The 20,162-nt window shown below is 44.2% G+C and overlaps 1 long non-coding RNA gene across 1 annotated transcript; it reads right to left on the bottom strand.

The window, feature by feature from the left end:
- Positions 1–410: 410 nt before the first annotated feature.
- Positions 411–19,957, bottom strand: LOC147651479 (uncharacterized). The gene is made up of 2 exons (XR_015274086.1): positions 19,572–19,957; positions 411–2,576 (listed from the first exon to the last, which is right to left on the bottom strand). It is a non-coding gene; the product is annotated as an uncharacterized LOC147651479 (long non-coding RNA).
- Positions 19,958–20,162: the final 205 nt, after the last annotated feature.

The following is a 20,162-nucleotide window of genomic DNA, read 5'->3' as shown; positions in this document are numbered from 1 at the left end:
GATCGTTCAATTAACTCCGCTGGCCTTTGGATTGCACTGAAGACTTCACCGGCAATGAGCTGGAGTTCTCCGTGGAGAGGCTGAGCAGCTCCTGTGGAGCCTGACCTCCTCACTAAGGCTGAGCATCCAAAAAGAGTGCAGGGGAGCTTGTCTTTCCTCCACTTGAAATCAAACTGGGGGCTCTGAAAGGAGCCCAGGAGGTCTGGTCACCTAAATGCAAAAATTGCCTTTGAAATTCTTGATTAAATTGTGAGAGTAAACAAATAAATTGCATTCTTTCTTAGGATGCAAAAAATAAAGACTGTTATCATGGAATTGTTTGGGTTAGAAGGCACCTTAAACATTACCTTATCCAACCCCTTCCATGGGCAGGGACATCTTTCACTACAGACAGAACACCACACACACGGTTTTGATTTAAATTTTGCCATTTTTTATGAAGCATCTTAGCAAAAATTAACAGCGAGGTCTTTTTACTTGTAGTTATATTATATAGAACAATGATGACAACTTAATTGCTGTAATCCACAAACTTTCCCAGCAGAAGTGGGTTTGTTCCTACATTTAATGCTTGTTTATAGGTGGGTAGTTAGTCCTAAAAAGGACACAATTGTGCTGTCATCTTCAGAGTATCAGAAAATACATATATTCTACAAATCTGCAAAATGCAGCAGCAGAGTAATTGACAGCCATGATTATTGTGCCCTCTAGAAACATTTTGGATGACAGACGATGGTAATTTCCTCATAAATCATGTCTAAACCATGAAAAATGCAATGGAACCTCATTTAAGGAGTATGATCTTACCAGGACTAATCGAGGGAGCAGAATTTGGGTCTGCAGTATTTATTTAAGTTTTTAGGGATAGAATCTTCCAGAAGATGCAAGCTGGTGTGTATAGACAAAAAAAAAAAATCCCATTTCAGATGAGCAGTACCATCTCTTTTGCCTCTCCTGGGTTGCTGTGGTACTTTTTCTGATCCTGGCTGATTGACAGGAGGGAAGAGCTGCAGCTCCTATTTCAGAAAAGGTTCCCAAGATAGCAGCAAAGGAGTTTTTGTTCAGGAGTAGAGGAATAAAAGGGAAAAGAGAAGGTTTTAGACTCTGAGAATCCAAGTGAACAATTCTACATTTTCTCCATGCTTTCAAGCTGGAATGTTTTCATTATTTTTAATATAAAGGAATTTTTTTTTGTATTTTTGACTAGATTCCTTGAATGAGAATACATCTGTTCCCCTCCACACTACATTTATATTCCATGAAAACTCACAAATTGAAGTTCCAGTAACTTTTTTTTTAACATCATTATCTCTACCATTCCATCTGTGTCTTTTAACATTTTCTATTCATTACAGAATGTGGTGCCCAGTTGACTCTATGGTTCAGAAATGTTTGATTTACAGGGAGCAGTTTGTGGTATCATGGAATCCTGGTACAGTTTGAGTCAGAAGGGTCCCCGAAGCCCACTCAGTGCCACCCTCTGCCATGAGCAGGGACACCTTCCACTATCCCAGGTTGCTCCCAGCCCTGTCCAACCTGACCTTGGACACTTTCAGGGATCCAGGGGCAGCCACAGCTCCTCTGGGCACCCTGTGCCAGGGCCTGCCCATCCTCATAGCCAACAATTGCTTCCTAATATCCAATTTAATCCACTCACTTTTAATTTGAGTCCATACCCTCTTGTTCTGTCCCTCCATCCCTTCTAAACAGTCTCTCTCCATCTTTCCTGTTGGCCCCTTCAGGCACTGGAAGGCCACAATGAGGTCACCCTGAAGCTTTTTTTCTCCAGACTGAACAATCCCAACTCTCCCAGCCTTTCCTCACAGGAGAGGGGCTCCATCCCTCAGATCATCCTGGGAATAGGTGAGAAGTTTGAGCCTTGAGCAGATCCATGTTTGGTGGCACACAGGGGTTGTTCACGGCCACGAGACAAAGGAGATCACTTAGGAATTGCTGCCGTGGGTACAATTTCCTCAGGGGAAATCAAATAATTTTCCAATAAGAATAGTCTTAAATAATGAGACACAAAACCAAATCAAAACAAAACCTTTCCCACGCCTTCTCCTGAGGCTCCACATCACCCCTGAGTGGGGATGGGGATGGGGAATGGGGGCTGTGACAAGTCCAATGCAGCTCCTCTTTGCTTCTCCTTTCCTCACACTTTTCCCCTTGCTCTGCCAGGGTTCTTCTCCACAAATCCTTTGGAAAAAACCTGCTCTTGTCTGGGTCCTTCCCATGGGCTGCAGGGGAATCTTCCTCCCTCTCTTCTTCACTGGCAAAGCAAAAAGAAAAAAAAAAAGAAAAAAAAGGGAGAGAGAAAATACTGTTTTATTTCAAAACTAAAAGCCTTTGAGAGCAAACTGCTGATCACTTTACTTCCCTCATCCAAATTAAAAGCAAAAGGACCAAGGCCTTCAGGCAGGATCTGCTGCTTGCATTTGTGATGTCCCAAAAAAGGCTCAGAGGATTTATCATCAGTAAATCATTTCCACCCCTGGAGCATCTTCTCTCATTCCACATCCTCCTCTGTCAGCATCTTCCAGGCTGAACACCTCATTTGCCTCCAAGATACGGCACTGGAGAAAGGGAAGGGAAGAAAAGCTTTTAAGAGGAATTGCAACATTCCCCATTGTTTCTGCAAAAGCCAATTGTTTTAATCTTCAGAAATGCTGCATGGAAAACTTCTTTGTAAGGACTTCTGCAAAGATCACAAGGCTTGCAATACCTTTTAGGAAGAAAACAGATTCTTTCTCTGGGATAACTTAATCAGCGTGGCAGCTGCACACAGAACCTGGATTCAGCAGAAGTTTAATGGCATTAGGCACCTTTAGAGCTCCATTAATATCCCCCATCCTGGAACTGCACCTTACACAGTGCAGTGTTCCCTGCACAGCTCAGAGAAGAGGCCTGAATAAATTACAGTTCAGCCAAAGTTTAAGCAGGTGAAAGCAGGTAAAACACCAGTTAAACCTATTTTTTTTCCAAATCCAATAAAATAACAGACATCAGATAAATATTATGAGACAAAAATTGCAATAATTGATAAGAATACACCTTCCCCCCAAACACACACAGTAAAATGTAAGAGTTTCTGTTTCAGATAAAAACTCAATGACTTCACCATTATGTTGTAAAAACTCAATTTTGTATGTTATGACTAAAGGAATTCTATTTCCAAAGGTTTGTTTTTCTGTGTGCACTGGCTTTGCATGATGATAAAATCATAAAGCAACTGAAGGCATTCCAGTGTTCATAGAATCACGGAATCATGGAATGGTATGCATTGGATCAGACATTAAAGCTCATCCATTTCTCATGGACACCTCACTCTAGAACTCCCAGTCTGAACTGAAGTCACCTCTATTTGGTGAAACCACCTGAATCTCCACACTGCAAACACAATTTCTGTGTCTGTTCACCAGAGAAAGGTTCAACAGTGTCACCTTTCATGTTCCATTCACAGCTTGACCCTTAAAAGTGTAGTAAAAGAAAATCACAGATTCACAGAATAGTTTGAGCTGAAGGAACCTTTCCAAGGGCCAAGCTCCCTGCAATGAGCAGGGACGGCTGGACCAGGTGGCTCAAAGTGATTCCAGGGATCCAGGGGCCACAGCTTCTCTGAGCACCCTGTGCCAGGGCCTCACCACTCTGACAGGGAGCAATTCCTTCCCAATATCCCATCTAACCCTGCCCTGTGGCAGTGGGAAGCTATTCCCTCTGTCTTATTCCTACATCCCTTGTCCTAAGTCTCTCTCCACCTCTCCTGGAGCCCTTTCAAGCACTGCAAGGAACTCTGAGATCTCCCTGGAGCCTTCACTTTTCCAGGTGAACACCCCCAGCTCTCCCAGCCTAGCTACAGAGCAGAGGGGCTCCAGCCTGTACCAGTACCAGGATGAGAAGAGACTCAAAAAAATAGAGATGAAGTTCACCTTTAACTGCCCCCCTCAAAGATTTCCACTTAAAATATCCCTTGGGGGACAGGAAATATAAATACAAAGATTTCAAAATAAAAGCACAGTGAAACTGGAGTTCCTGCCTTTTAAAGCCATCCCTGCTTTGGGATAAGAAGAGTTTGGGGTGCTGAGCTAGAAATATGCCTTCCACCTCCACCCACAGGAATCTATAGATGCAGCCAGCATATGCCATGAAAAACCTTTGGAATGGCTTGTTTATTTACCATACAGCACAGTTCAGTCTTGAGCTTCGCATCAAACCCAGGAGAGAATCCCTGCTGAAACAAACCAGTGAAGAAACTCTGAAACCCACATTTCTTTCATATCAAACGTGAACTGCTTTGAGGTTTTGAAAGAATTTAATATTCCAGGACATATTACAAAAGCCATAATCCCAAACATTGCCCTCCACAAAGGGAATAAGGAGAATGATGGACAGTATCCCTGTACTAAATATAGCTTAAGCAGTCACTTGGGATGTAGAAGGCAAAAATATTTAGTTTGACGGTCTAAATGCAAATGAACAGATGAGGATATTCTCCCCAGGAAAACTCTAAGGCCTTTAGCAGTGTTTGAAGTCCTCTCTTGCCTGTGTACAAGTCTCTGTACAAGCAATTATCCCTGGAACATTTGAACAGTAAGGGGAGGTGTCTGAGCACCAGAGATAACAGGAACTTCTCTGCCAGCCTGGAGAAAAGGGAGCACCACTCTAAAGCAAATAGCAAGTGGTGGGGCTTAAATTGCAATGCAATGGAAGAGTTCGGAATCTCAGCACTTTGAACCTACAGAAAACCAGCAGAGGTGAACTGTTCATCTTCTAATTAGTGATGAGGCTCAGGTCAATTCCAAAAATAACTCTGACACCACAATTGCCAAGATATTGACTCCTCTGAGTGAAATAAATCTCCAGATTTCTGTGCCCATATGGAGAAAAGCTGGTATAACCACTTGGAATCACTCTGCTGTTCAATGAGCTGACTTTTTGTCCTTTTCTGGCACCAGCCAAAAAAAATTCTACCTTAACGAAAAATTCCTCATGAAGTTCAATATGAAATTCAGGCTGGTGCTGCACATGATTTGGAGCAATCCCAGACAGGATCACAGGCTGGGAGAGGATGTAATTGAGAGTAGTCTGGAGAAGCACTCAGGGGTTCAGGTGGATGAGAAGTGTAGGCAGCAGCCCCAGGGGGGGATTGTCCCCCTCTACCCTGCCCACCTGAGATCCCACCTGCTGCATCCAGCTCTGGGGTCCCAGCACAGGCAGGAGCTGCTGCAGTGAGTCCAGAGGAGGCTGTGGAGCTGCTTTGGGGGCTGAAGCCCCTATGCTCTGGAGCCAGGCTGGAGGAGCTGGAGGTGTTCACCTAGAGAAGAGAAGGTTTGTGCCCTTTCCAGTGCCTAAAGGGGCTCTGGAAGAGCTGGAGAGGGACTTGGGACAAGGGAGGAAGGGAGAGGATACAGGGAATGGCTTCCCACTGCCAGAGGACAGGGTTAGACGGAATATTGGGAAGGAATCATTCCCTGTGAGGCTGGGGAGGCCCTGGCACAGGGTGTCCAGAGAAGCTGTGGCTGCCCCTGGATCCCTGGAAGTGTCCCAGGCAAGGTTGGATAGGGCTTGGAGCAACCTGGAATAGTGGAAGGTATCCCTGCCCATGGCAAGGGGTGGAACAAAGTGATCTTTAAGGCACCTTTCAATCCAAAGCATTCTGTAACTTCTTAATTCTCTAAGAGGGGGAAAAAAGTATTTCCCTGAATTTATAATCAATGGAGAGAACAGACAAAGAGAATTTTAGCCAACAAAATTCAGCTGTTATGCCTAAAATGTTGCTTTCCCAGCAGCTGAGCTCTGACCAGGTGTTTATGGGATGTTACCACTGCATTGTGCCAAATGCAGGATCATAAAATGCCATTATTTAGGGAATGGCTTAGTGGGGGTTTTGGCAGTGCTGGGTTAATGGTTGGGCCTGATGTTTCCAGAGGTCTTTTCCAACCTAAATGATTTTATGAAAATTCCAATTATTGGTAAAATTATTGGTAAAATAATAGCAGAATTGGCTTACTGCAAGTTACTGGGCTATGCATCACTACAGAAAAACTTTAATCAACTGTAGCAACAGAACAATAAAATCACCTTTGAGAATCAACCCTGAAGGAAAAATAAGCTTTGCGACCTTGGCTCAAAAGAAATGTAATTTTACCTTTGACTTGTGAAGGACCTCAGTTCTACCTGTGATGTACTTTGGTTTGGATTCAATGTGAATTATTCCTTTGCCTTTGAGAAATCCATTGGATTCTTAAAGATATTTAGGGACCGCATTTCAGCAGCTGTTTCATCAATATTTGTACAGCTTCAATGGCTTAAACTCTGTTCACATCTCTTTCTAAATATTTTCTCCATTTTTATTTTCCTCTAGATTGAGTAAAAACATTTAAATTTTTTAAATTACGGCAAAAATTGGATTAAGGATACCAAAATGTATAAAATGAAATGTAGAAAATCAAAACCAAGGCTAAGATAAAATCCTACTATATTCCATGCAACAGTGTGTAACATACTTCTCTCTCTCTGCTCTTGTAGCATTGTCATTTATGCAATATCTGTAATAAATATATGATCTATATATTTAATATATACAGTAAATAGATGCAATAAATGTAGAATATGGCTTCAGACATGATTTCCACAGAAACATCTGAGAATATTATGCTGTCCATATGCCGATATGAGCACAGATCTTTTTACATTATTATTTAATGTCAAAAATTTACTTTCAAAGAGAAATTAGAATTGGAATTTATGCCATATTAAAACCAGTCTTTCTAGCTGCACTTAGACACCTGAATATGAAACCACCCATTTCTTATCACAATGCAATTCTGTTGATCACTTTTGGGCTGGGATTGTCTTTTCTTCCCTTATAGCCACTAGCAAAATATTTTAAATAATCAGCAAAGCCTCCACAAGACAAAAGCCAAGAAAAAACCCTTCTGTATACACTTCCTCTCATTTCCATGTTGAAATCAGAGCCTTTAATGTTACTTTAACATGTGTTAATCATATCATTAATGTTATGACTGACAGACAGAAATTAGTTTAATGGAGAGTTCAGGGTTCTTAAATCAAGACAGGCTTTTGGGTTCTCATGATTAATAGAGCAGTACCCCAGCCACATGTGCTTGAGCTGCAAAGGAAGATGGATAATGAGCTCCTGCATCTGCTGAAGGAATTTTAAAATCTATGGTGGACTACATTCCAATGAGAGCACATTATACTGGAATTAATGTAGGGTCATTTGTCTGTCATAGCCAATGTTCAGAGGAAAAGTGCAGAGACTGAGCAGGAATATTCACAACTCCAGCTGTGGGAGGGCTAATGAGATGTGGGATGAATGGGGGGAGAAAAGAGAAAGGACCACTTGATAGATATAGATATTTCCTTCCAGGCCCAAAGGGATGTTTGATGACATGCAAGACTTTCCTGGCTTGTGCAGTGTCCACCTAACAAATCCCAGCTCCTCACCACACCAGGCCTCATTGGATGGAACATGCCTGCAGACTCCTGCCCAATTCTTACAAGAAATTCTGTCTCAGAAAGACACTAACACCCTGGTCTCACAGAAGCCAGACTGGTTTGAGTTGGAAGGACCTCAAAGCTCATCCTGTCCCCTGCCATGACAGGGACACCTTCCACTAGCCCAAATTGCTTCAGCCTGACTTTGGAGGATTCCAAGGATCCAGGAGCATCCATAGCTCCCCTGGGCATCCTGTGCCAGGGCCTCACCACCCTCACAAGAGGAATTGCTGTCCAATATCCCATCTAGCCCTGCCCTCTGGCAATTGAAATAATGCACTATTTTCCTTCTACCATGATTTCTCCAATTTTTCCTGTAATTTTCTTAATTCTTTGTCAAATTAAACAGTCTTTACAGAATTTATGGTGTTGGTGATGTTGCAGTCCTCCAGGGAAGCAGCAGGATCGGTAATCTTCGCTTTCCAGAGAGAAAACACAGCCTGGGAATGGTTTTGAGCAGCTCTGTAGTGATGTACTACCAATGACCTGGGGGAATTACAGGTGTAATGTGGTCTGTATGACCTGAGCTGAGTTAGGAAACATTAATTACAGGCATTGAGGCAGTAAATTAGTTTATACACCTTGCTGGTTTTGTACAAAGAGTAATTGTTCTCTGCGTATGTTGCAAAGATAAAAGCCTGAAATGTACTTGATATTTTTGGCAATATGAATTGTGTATTTGCACACATCCAGATCAATATGTGAAGTGCTTATTTTCTAATGATAAAGTAATTTTCTTCTATTCCTCCTCATTTTCTTATTTTTTCTTAGTGATCTTAAGATCCTCCAACTGCTCCCTTTAGTTGGAAATGATGTGATTCTTATCCTATATACTTCTGCCTAATTCAGACAAAAAGCAGAGTGCTTTAATTATTTTCCTAAGTCATAAGCTTAAGACGAAACCTTTAGCTTGTAATATGTCACATAATTATTGTGAAGCCAGTAAAGAACAGAAATGACAGACTAAAATAAGCAAGAAGTGAAATGAAATGAAATGAAATGAGTGAATGAATCATGTAAAACAGCTTGGTTCCAGTAAACTAACTTAAAATACAACATGACCCAAGAAAGTCTGGTTTAGTGTATAAAGGAAATGCAGCCAAGTAGTTTCTTTCAGATGCAACACTGAGTGTGTAGTGGAAAGATAATAGAAATTCAGGATTTTTTAAGAATTCATCTTAATAGCATATAATTAACTCAGAAAAAAAAAAAAAAAGAAGAAAAAATATTTGGCCATTAAAAGTAATTGCCAGTAAAGGTTTTTGATTTGAAAAAAGAGCATGAGAATGGAAAGGAAGTTTGAGGACAAGTCAGTGACTTCCTACACCAACTCCCAGAAAAGAGATATTCTTGCTGGAATTACAGTAACATCATGCAGAGAAGCTCCCTGTGAGTCACCAGTCTCAGATGCAATGGGTTTGGCTCCCAAATAATGAAATTTGGGTACAATGAATACCATATTTGGTGAGTTTTTCATGTTACATGAAAGATGCTGGTACATCCACTGAAGTGTAGAACTCCCACCCTCAGCATTTGGCTGAGGCTCAGGTGAAACACTGAGCAAACCTGGTGACAAAGTGACAGTGACATGCTTGCCTGATCTCTATTAGTTTCCAAAAGCTCCAAACCCTTCACCCTGTTAAGAATTTAGATAAAAAGGGGAAAAGTCCCTTACAACTGCAATAAGACAATTACAGACTAACTCATCTCCAGGGAAAGTGTTTTTGTAACTTCTAATTGGAGATTTAGTTAAGATCTGAATCAAGAGGGTTTATATTCCTTCTGCATATTCTGTTTTAATTGCTTTTTACAGGTTGGCTGGAAGTGCCACGAGGTATAGAGTTATAATTTGAAGATATTATAAACTTTCCTTTGGGAAGTGGAAAAAGCCAGCAGCAGAGGGGAGCAGAGAGAAGGCAGTGCTCCAAAGGAACTGCCTCTGTTCAGGCAGGTGCCTCTGGGAATTCAGTGTATTGCTGCCTTTACCCATTTTAAACTTGTCCCTTTTTCAATTGGTGGAAGGTGCATTTTCCCTTCTTTTTCCTTATTTTATGTGATCAGCTGAAAGAAAGCACCTAAAGAACTGTTAAGGGCAAAATGTACCTGTGCTTCATGCAAATGAGAACTGGGCTCTGCATTTTAATGAGTGATGCCTGTAAACTTTGTTCTTTCTCATTAGCTGGAAGATATGTCAGGATGTGGAAGTGCAATGGACACTGACAGTAAATGAGGTCCAGGGGGCTTGAGGCTGCATCTCAATTTCCCAGTGTTTTAGTTACTCTTTGCAGCCTCTGCTATGATACAGGAGTGCTGGTACCAGCCAGGCTTGGCAGAAATTACTGTAAAAGCTATAACTTTTTATAATGAATCCCAAGTTCTTACCAGAGGTTGTAATCATATCCTTAGTACTTCCACAGCCCTCATAAAAAAACATTCTGCACTGAGTTGTTCTCTATTAAATTGTTAAAAAATCATTTATTAAAACAGTCTGAAAGCTTCCTGGAAAGATTAAAATGAAATGGTGAGATAAGTTTTAATCCTGGGCTGTTGGTAAGGTCACTATTTGGGAGGATAACCCATTTTACAGGCAGGTGCAGTGCTGAGGGAGGGAGCCTGTAACAGTGTTAGCGTTGTACAACCCGCAGTGCCTCATAAGAGTTTGGTGTGCCTCAGCAAAAATTCATTCCAGAAGAATTCAATCACTTCTTGGGAGAACTTTCTGACGTGAGAAAATAATTGAGTGCTTGACATCCAGCTTCAGAGGTCAACCACTGAAAAGGCAATATCTTGGCAATAAATTGGGATGAAATTGTCGAATTTGAGTTGCGAGGCGAGTTTGCGGTTTTGTGAAGCAGATGGTTCAGATGATGTGGGGCTCAGGGAGTGCTTCCCACTCGGACAATAGCACACCAAAAGCAACATATGGGGGTTTTCCCATCCTGGTAGGTTTTAAATTAACCATTTCAGACTGAGATGAACACTGCAGAAGCAGGCTGAGCTGGAGCTTCACTCAAGACAGGACAGACCCGCTTTTCTAAATCAATCCTGTCGGGCCACAACTTTGAATGCTTTTTCTGTAGGGAAAAAAGGGGTCTGATAAAAAATATTATCACCTCACAGTGTGGCCTATTATAAACTCAGAAATGATTACAGCTATGGAATCATAGAATCAATCAAGTTGGAAAAGACCTCCAAGATTGTCAAGTCTAACTAATTGCTACATGCCCAGTAAACTATATTGTGGAGTCCCACATCTACTCAGTTTTAGCACACTTCCATGGATGGCAACTCCACCCCTTCTCTGGACAGCATCTCCCAGTGCTTGGCCAGCTTTTCAGTGAAAAAACCTCCCTATATCCATCCTGAACCCCACCATGTGCAACATGAAGCCTTTCTCTTTGTCCTTTACCGGTTACCTGGGAAAAGAGCCCTTGCCTTAGGGAGCTGGAAAAGCATCTGCACTAATTCAATTTCAGGTGTTATCTATTCTAATTCTGGTGTAATCTTGATTGATGAGTTGGCAAAAAATGTCTTAGCAATCAGGTATTTTACAGGATATCTCAAGTGACTTTTTAAACAAATGCTCTTGCAGACACAAATAGCAGCTTTAGCATCTTCCTTTGGTAGGTTTCCATATTTTATTTTACTTTGTTTCTTCTTTGGAAAGGAAACAAATAAAAGATTTGGTAACTTTTCTTTACCAGCCTAAACAGAATTTCTACCCATCTAGTTACAATCCTAGAGCAAACCAACATTCTCCAGTCTGCCCAGTGCCCTGTTGCCCAACTGACTTGCAGAATAGAGATAATACTCCTTTATTTAAGTGAAATATCACATATCTCTTGTTCACAGGCAGTTTCAATCTCACTCTACAAAAGTCCAGAAGGGGGAAAAGCATATTTGTGTCTGCATCCTGTCATAGGAGACGTATTGAGGTGTATTTGACGCTGCTATTAGGAAGCCAGAGAAAGCTACAGTATGTTCCTTTTCTATATTCTAGAAGCCCTGGAAGTAAGGAATAAAGATATTTGTTTTTGCAGAGTAATGTTTTACATCTGCCAATCGTGGTGAAAAAGAGGGGAGCAGTTTTAAACTAAGAGAGGAAATATTTAGATAGGATATTGGTGAGGAATTGTTCCCTGTGAGGGTGGGCAGGCCCTGGCACAGGGTGCCCAGAGAAACTGTAGCTGCCCCTGGATCCCTGGAAGTGTCCGAGGCCAGGTTGGACAGGGTTTGGAGGAATCTGGGCTAGTGGAAGTGTCCCTGTCCATGGCAGGGGGTGGCACTGGATGGGTCTAAGGTCCCTTTCAACCCAAACCATTCTATGATGTAACCAAAACATCAGCACAGATTCTGAATGATGGAAGGCCATAATCCCATAGATCAGAAATTCCATCTAGGACATGAAGAACATTCAATTAATGGAAGTATTTCACAGGTCAAAAAAGGTGATCCTTTTCTTTCAGGAAAAAATATGTTTATAGCTCTTTTGAGCACAATTTTTTCTGGATGATTTAGACCCTCGGAGGATAATCTGACATAGGAAATCTGAGAATTTGCTATTCAAACATTTCATTTTTGATTTTCTGATGAATTATAATTTCACTTCTTTTTTTTTTTTCTATTACAGCTTTCCTGTGCTTGTCATGAAGTCTTCATTAATCCTTACTCAGGTTTAAATGTGAATTTGGACTGGATGGCTGCAATAATACCATTTGTGGTTTGTTTTTTTATCTATTCCACTACTTAAAGCAAATTCTTTGCCTTTTCTGGAAAAGATCATAGATTTCATTTTATTAGCCTTAACCAGAAAGAGGCTGTTTCTTCTCCTTTGGGATTAGAGTAACATTCAGTGTTGACACCTGTGACTTTTTTCTTGCAACTCCCACTGCGAAAACAGTCATAGAGAACAATGTGAAAAGCCCTTTTCTTGTAGGAGCCCTCAATTATTTTCCATGGCATTTCAAGAATCCTGTTATTCAACTTTCAAAGCTTGTTGTAGAATCTAAATCTAGAAACCATCAGTGCAAATACTATGTCTAATTTTCCTATCACATTCATCTCAGCACAGGAAATCAATCCATCAGGAATGGGAAGGAGGATTTGAAAATAGATGGCAGTGACAATCCAATAAAAACCATAAATAAACAGGGAGAAACACCCCATGTCAAATGCGGATTTTTAGATTTACTAAATCTATATAAACAAATCTGCATTGCAGGTGGCACTGAGATCACAACTTCAGGGGTTTCAGAGCATATGAATTCAAAACTGGGAAGAGGAAGGACAAAAAATAGTAAAAAAAATTACCCAAAAATCTTGAAATCACTGGTATTAATAATAATAATAATAGTTGTGATTTTATCAGGCTGGTAAATTTTAAAAACGTAATTAATAAAAATATCACAGTAACTACATTTTGAATGTTTTTCCCAAAGGTTTTCTGAGTAGCAGAGTTGCTGGGGGCTTTCTTTGTTTGTCTGCTTTTTGCTCAAGAAATCCACAGTATTCAACAGAGTCCTCCCAGGATTCAATAATGCAGACAGTTTCTGCTCCAAGTACTTCCAGCAATTGTTGGCATCTTTTAGGACTGTCTGGCTGGAATTTATTAACATATATAGCCAGAGCTCTCTCCTCTATTGAAAGGCAATATAACACACGTTCCCTGACAGATTAAAGCAAGCTGCACTATAAATTGTGCAGATTGAGCCCTCTTACATGGCTTATCCTAATCATAGCTCTGCCATTTGCTTCTCATGACAGGATAAAAATAAAAGTACCATAAAACTAAAATAAAATAGACAGTCTGCCATTCCTCCCTTAGAAAACATTTGTCAGAATCTCTTCAAAAATAATTGGGAAGAAAATGTGCTGAATTCTACAATCTATTGAGTCATTTTTAAAGCTTGTCCAGGCATGTTAAAAGGCTGCATTCTTTATATCAGCTAGCTTGGGAGAGGATGTATTTTACATTGTCAAAACCCTCTCAGAATTTGCTTTTTTTCACTCTTAAGAATAAGTTTCCCCCTGACTTTAAACTCAAATATTTATGCGGTGAGCAAGAAACAGTGAAACATTTAGGTTCACTCACCGTGCCAGCCTTCAGTGATCTAAACCCTGCTTTCCCCTGCAATTTTTCTATAGTCTCACATTTTACTTCTTTTTTTCCCTTTCCGCAGTGTCTGCATTTGAACTGTTGCTGCTAAGAAAATCAATGTGGAAGACTTCTTTTTCTGGAGATATATATATATATATATATATATCTATATCTACTAAAAAGGCAGATTATGGCATATTCTTCAGCCTTTTTTAAAAAGAACTCTGAAACCTGAACTCTTCTGGCACCTTCAGCAAGGGCAGTTGCTTCCCTTCTTGGTAAGGAAATGGTCACTCTGCAAAGGATGAATTCTGGAAAGTCAGTATTCAGCTGCAATCACAAAGACTGACATCTGGGAGGTGTTCTGACAGTCTAGTGACATGGGGACACAGAAATATTTAAAACAAGGATTGGTTTAAATATCTCTTAATAGAGCTGGGGTGGTAGGGAAACAGGCCAACTCCAAGACTGTGCTGCACCAGTGGAGAAGGCACAATGGTCCCCCTCAGCTCTGAGCACACCACATGAGATGGGGAGTGGAGGTTGTCCCATCTGAGGCCATGGAATGGGGACAAAATGATTCCTGTGCTGAACATCCTCCTTTGTGTTTTTCCTTACCAAAATGAAAAATAAAGGTGTCTTGGCAAAGGACAAAAAGCTCAAGATCTAATAAATTACCCGTGCAAAAGACAGATTGTGACATCTATTCTATGACATGGAGATTTAGATGGAATATTGGGAAGGAATTATTCCCTGTGAGGATGGTGAGACCCTGGAACACAATGCCCAGAGAAGCTGTAACTGCTCCTGGATCCCTGGGCTTGGAGCAACCTGGGCAAGTGGTAGGTGTCCCTGACCATGGCACAGTATGAGCCTTAAGGTCTCTTCCACACCAAACCATTCCATGACAGCTACAGTACAGTTATTCTGTGTCTGATACAGAAATCAACGAATTAAATAGTTTTGTTTAGCATACACAAGGACTTTTAAAGGGGCAAGAGCAGCTCAGTACTTGAGAGCTCATGGTTAGATGTCCTCATGACTGCAGACTACATCCATTCATCCTGGTTTTGGAAAAACCAGCACTTTTGTAAGGTTTTGTGATAAAAAAGGTGCAGCAAAATAGCAGCAAAGTAGGATTTATCTAAAATAATAATTTACATCAATCTAAACCACTTGAACCACTTCTGTGGCATCAATTCCTTCTCTGCACCATCCCTGTATTCAGGAATCTGCACTTCCTTACCAACTTACACCTTCTATGCCAACTGCTCCAGAGAATCTGAGCAAAAAGTTGGTGCCAACCAGAGCCCAGCACAGTCAGAACCCTGCAATGACACCAAATTAGCAAAATAATTAAAGCAGAGAGTAATAAAGACAGCCTCACTGGTGCTTGGCTTCACTACAGTTTGTCACAGCTGACTGGATGAATGCCTCAGCGAGGAGCTACAGGCGGGGCAGGGAGTCTAAAAGCAGGAGTAGTTGTGAGACTGAACAGGACTCTGCCTCATGGGCAAAAACAGAGATTCAGATTATAAATACGGGAGCTCCTGTCAGGTACTGGAAATTGGGCACATGGACCAGGCTGGGAAATGCCTGGGAATGAAGAATAGGTGCTGGAGGAGCTCAGCACTCGCCTCAGTGAGCTGCAGGTCCCCTTTGCCTGAGTCCAGGAGGATTTTCCCTTTGCCTTTTGAACACCCTGGCAAACACAGAGCCTTTCAGCCCACACCATTCCCCTCTGTGTGAGCACCAAGAGATTCACAGCCTCGCAAGGCTGGGTTGCCGCCCCGTGTGCTGCAGCTCCTGCGAGGCCTGGTCAGGGAGCCCGGGCAGCTCTGCACAGATCTCCTGGCCATTGCTCATTTGGGAGCAAGCAGGAGCCTGAGGCTGCAAACACAAACCAAGCAGCTGCTTTGCTGTGAACCCAAGGACAGGCAGTGTCCAGCGTGGCAGACTGTGGGATCCTGCAGTTTTAGCTGGAGAATGGGGGTTGCCAAGCACGTGTCCTCTCAGGCTCGGTGTCTCTGTAGATTTTCAGTGAGGCAGCAAGAGCTGCATTTGCAAATGCATTTTAGTGCTGCAGCACCTCTGGGGGCACCTGACACAGCGAGTGGGATCCAATCTCCTGGCAGGAAAATCACTGTGAGCCTCTCAACAAGTTCCACAAAACAGCCTGGGAGCTGCTCCCCTGCAGAACAGGGAACTCTGCAAAATCTACTTGGCATGGCTGGGAGCACTTCTGCCTGCACAGATCCTACAGCATGATCTCTGTGCCAGGGCAGCTCTCAAGGAGGAGAAATGCACACTAAAAAGGGGCTTTTCCATCAAACAAACTCCTTGTGCCACAAGTCACAAGGACTTGGTGTCCCCACATCCCTCCCAGCCAAGGCAGCGCCTTTCTCCTCTGCCCCACACAGCACACACTGCACCGCCCCAGCAACCAAAAGGCCTCAGCCTTCAGGATAGACCCCCAAATCAATGACCACAGCACAATGAAAACAACAAGCACTTCTGATTTAACAATTCAATCATTTTATTTCAATAAAAACATCTTATTTAACCTGTTACAACTTAGCAAAAGCTACAGCTCAACTGCCTAACAAACATATTCCAGAGGAACATATTCCAGACCAAGTGCTGAATAAGATTATCTATCAGAAACAAGAAGAGCTTCCTACCACTCTTCTTTACAAATTAAAGTCTCGTTTAACCTTTCAGAATCCTTTTCCTTGCACACTTGGCTTTCTTATGTCATTGCCTAGGCTGAGCCCCATCTTGTAACTCAATAATCAAACAGAAATAGAAGCCATAAGATGGCCTTTATCCTTTTATCTTATATTCAAAGTAGGAGCTCTACTAATATCTACTGTGAGAAATAAATGCTCTCCTTTGTTGGTCCTAGTTAATTAGTTCAAATATTATAAACTGTTATGATAGTTGTTAGCAATGTTAATTACTTACCTGTTATTGAAGTGTTTTAAGAGTTCTCTTATAAGATGTACATCTACCCCCTTTCCCTTTCTTACCTCTTATTACGTAACAATCCCATTCCCTACACTCCTGCCTCCCTTCCCCCTGTCAGGAACCACTGCTGCTGCTCCCAGGGGACTGTGGGTCCCGAGTCATGCCCAAACTAAGGCATGCCAGACACCAAAACGAGCCAACAAGGACATTAAAGGTCAAAGAGACATATCCTAGAGCCAGCTGTGAAGGAAGACCGTCTTCCTGCATCACCTGTGCCTGCTTAAAAGTGGGACATGACCTAAAGAGGACTGGAAAGGAGTGACCCCCCTGAACAAGAAGCCAGAAAAGCAGTCTTCCTAGGGACTCCCATGAGGAAGGAAGGCCCAGCTCTGTCCTAGTGACAAAGCTGCACAAGTCCTCCTCCTCCTCCTCTGTGTCATCCCGTGGGAGCAGTGGCGGTGTGCGTGACCCCTTGGGCCCCCACCCCAGAGCTCTGTCCTTCAATAAAGGCCTTTGAAAAGGAGCAGGTCTCCTGGCCCGTTCATAACATCTACCCCTACTTTCACCTACAGCATTTAAGTCCCTTAATACTCCTATTTTTACTCTTCAAATTCTTGAGGCAGCAGCTACAAGGGTACCTCAGTCATGAGCCTTCTACAGATTGACACTGCCACTGCCTCAGTCCCCTCTCCTGTCCTGAGCATTGTAGAAAATGTCAATGCCCAGACCAGAACCCTGACTTACTCTGGCACTTGCTTTGCCATGTCTTGTTTCCTGGTCGTGTCCAGGTCACAAGGAAGAGAAACAAGTTCTTTGGTAGGGGCCTTTCCAGATTGGTGAAGGAGCCTTGAAACCCGGTTGGTTTGGCAAGGGCAGCAAACCATCCCAAGCCTGCCAGTTGGATGCCAACAGCTCTGATGGATGCCTGGGACAATGCAAAGGCATTCCAGATACTCCAGCCAAGGCATGGCTTTCTGCAGGGCCTGGCTCAGGGGCCTGTGCACAAACACACACGGCATGGGGAGCACACCAGAGGAAGGAGAGAGCGTTCCAGTGCTCATTCCAGTGCTCCTGCCTCCGTGGGTGTTACACCATTGGCATTACCACAGAGACATGCTGGGATAGCTCCTTGTACTATTTGAAAGAAAAGCAGCGAGAGACTCTCAAGTCAGAACTACAATTTATTAGGAAAATTAAATTAAATTAAACTAATAGTACAGAAACAGTGGCAGAGTCAGGATACAACCTGACACCCTGCCACTCAGGTGGTGCTAGCAGTCCCATTAAATGGTGGCTGCAATCCTGTTGAAGAGACAGATGTGGTTCTGTTGCAGTGGTGATATTGTAGAAGGGTCAGGTCTTCCTCTGAAGGTGCAGTGGTGGTTATGTAGCTCTTGCCCTCTGGGAATCCAGTAGGTAAAGGCTACTGTGGTGTTTCAAATTCAGATTATGTCCAGGTAGGAATGCTTGCTTCCTGCCCCTGGGCAGAGCATCTCACAATGAGATGATGTAATTTGTGAGTGATGCACTGGGGCCTGATGGTCCTTTAGCAGCTGATATCCCTCCAAAGGGAGTTATCAGGGATGAGTCATAGAAGAGATGGAGAACACTGCCCCACCTGGTTTTAACAGATGACGATAGAATACACACTCTTGGTTGCATTTTATTTATTGGAACTTAAGACACTCCTAAGAATGGAGCCCTGGAATGAGGTGTCTGAGGCTCCGGAATGCCCTGCGCAGAGCCTTGAGTGCCCTCCTGAAGGGGAGCAGGTGCTGCACAGGGACAGCTGCAGCTGAGTCCAGGCCTTGCAAACGCTCAATTAACTGCCTCTCCCTCTCCAAGTCCTCCCAAAAAGCGGCCTTCAGGACAGTCTGCCTTTCTCTGTTAAATGTCTCTGTATCTTCCATTTGAGAAAGGCTTCCTTCTGACTCCGGACTTCTGATACCTGTGCCCATGTACAGGAGCGGTGGGTTCACCTGGGATTGGCAGATCCAGGCTGCCTCCAGCTCATCTAGACCATCCTCTAGCAATATGCAGGACTCAGAATCTGAGCTTTCTGCCCATGACTCACATAACAGGGACCCAGAGGCATTGTCCTCCTCAATGCTGCAGCTTCCGACTTGGTCTTCTGTCCACGCCTTGCGTGGCAGGGACACTAAGCCAATCTCTTCTCTGGTCATCCTGTTTAGCTCTGTGTCTTCGGGCCATGCCTCAGTTTGGAGGGACCATGAGGTGCTCTCCTCCTCAGCGCTCCTGCTCAGGTCTGTCTCTATTGCCCACCCTGTGGATGAGCCAGACCTGAGCTTCTCAGAGCGGGACCTTTCCCCACCCCCTAGGAATGGTCCTGTGCCTCTGTAATGCTCCAGTTCATCTGCATCATAGGAACTGGACTCTGAGAGGCTTTCACCCTGGCCACTCTCAGCTTGGCAATCATCAGACCAGTGCCACTCCTCGCTCCCTAGCTCCTTAAGGAGCGTCATCCCTGCTGAACCTGCCCGCAGCCCCAGCTCTTCCAGCTGGCCGGGCGAGGGGCTGGGGACGCAGCAGGGGCTGTGCGGGGCAGCTGCCCGGCTCTGTGCCCCTGCTGCGGGGGCTGCTGCCGCCGTCCCTGAGCGGTGCTGCTGTGTCCCCGGCTGCTGGCCGTGTGGCCGGATCACAGCCGCCACCCTGCTCAGGATGGCCCGGGAGCCGCGCCGCAGCGAGTGCAGCAGAGCCCGGCCGCGGGCCCTGGGGCTGTGCGGGGCCGCTGCCCGGCTCTCTGCTGCTGCCGCCTGCACTCCAGGCCCAGCCCAGGAGTCACGGTGCTCCTCAGCCTCCTGAGGTGCTGCCCGCCACTCACGGATCTGCACCTGCACACACCAGGACAAGGCTGACGACGAGGCGGCCGCGTGGGACCCAAAGGCCTGCCCTGGCCCAGCAGCTCCCTCCGTGCCGGCAGCCCGGCCCCGGCCCCGAGGCAGCTGCGTGCTGCCCCATCGCTCACCTTCTGTCGCCTCAGACGGCGCAGCCAACTCTGCTTGGGCTGGACGCCCGCGCTCGCCATCTCTGCCGCGCCTTGACGCCGCAGGATCCCGGGAGCCGCTGTCTCCTGCCGGAGCCGCTGTCTCCTGCCGGAGCTGCTCTCCTGGGAGTGGGCACCGCCGGGCTCTTCGTGCCCTTTTATACCCGCCTGGTCAGGGCGCGGCCCCAAGGTCACAATGGGCTCTGGGCACACGCAGCCTCCTCGTCACAATGGGCTCTGGGCACACGCAGCCCCTCGTCACAAAGGAGCCCGGAACGCGCTGCTGTCCCCACGGGCCACTCCCCAGCACCCCATGGCCAGCGGGGGGCTCAGAACCAGCTGCAAACCGGCTGGAACCGGCTGGAACCGGCTGGGACAGCAGCGTGTGGAGAGGGTGGTGACAGAACTGTCACACAGCCTCTCGCAGTGACAAATCGATCAATGCAAATGACAACAGTGCATGTGCCACAGCTTTAAAAAAGTGTGTTTTCACATCATGCATAGCTGTAAAGTTGTGGAAGACATCACTGCAGACTAGAATGTATTTATAAATAATCGCTAGTTATAAAGAAT

Source organism: Cyanistes caeruleus, chromosome 9 (genome assembly GCF_971803275.1).
Source record: "Cyanistes caeruleus chromosome 9, bCyaCae1.hap1.1, whole genome shotgun sequence".
Lineage (NCBI taxonomy): Eukaryota > Metazoa > Chordata > Aves > Passeriformes > Paridae > Cyanistes > Cyanistes caeruleus.
The sequence above is the reverse complement of the archived record's forward strand: the minus strand, read 5'-3'. Positions and strand labels throughout refer to the sequence as shown.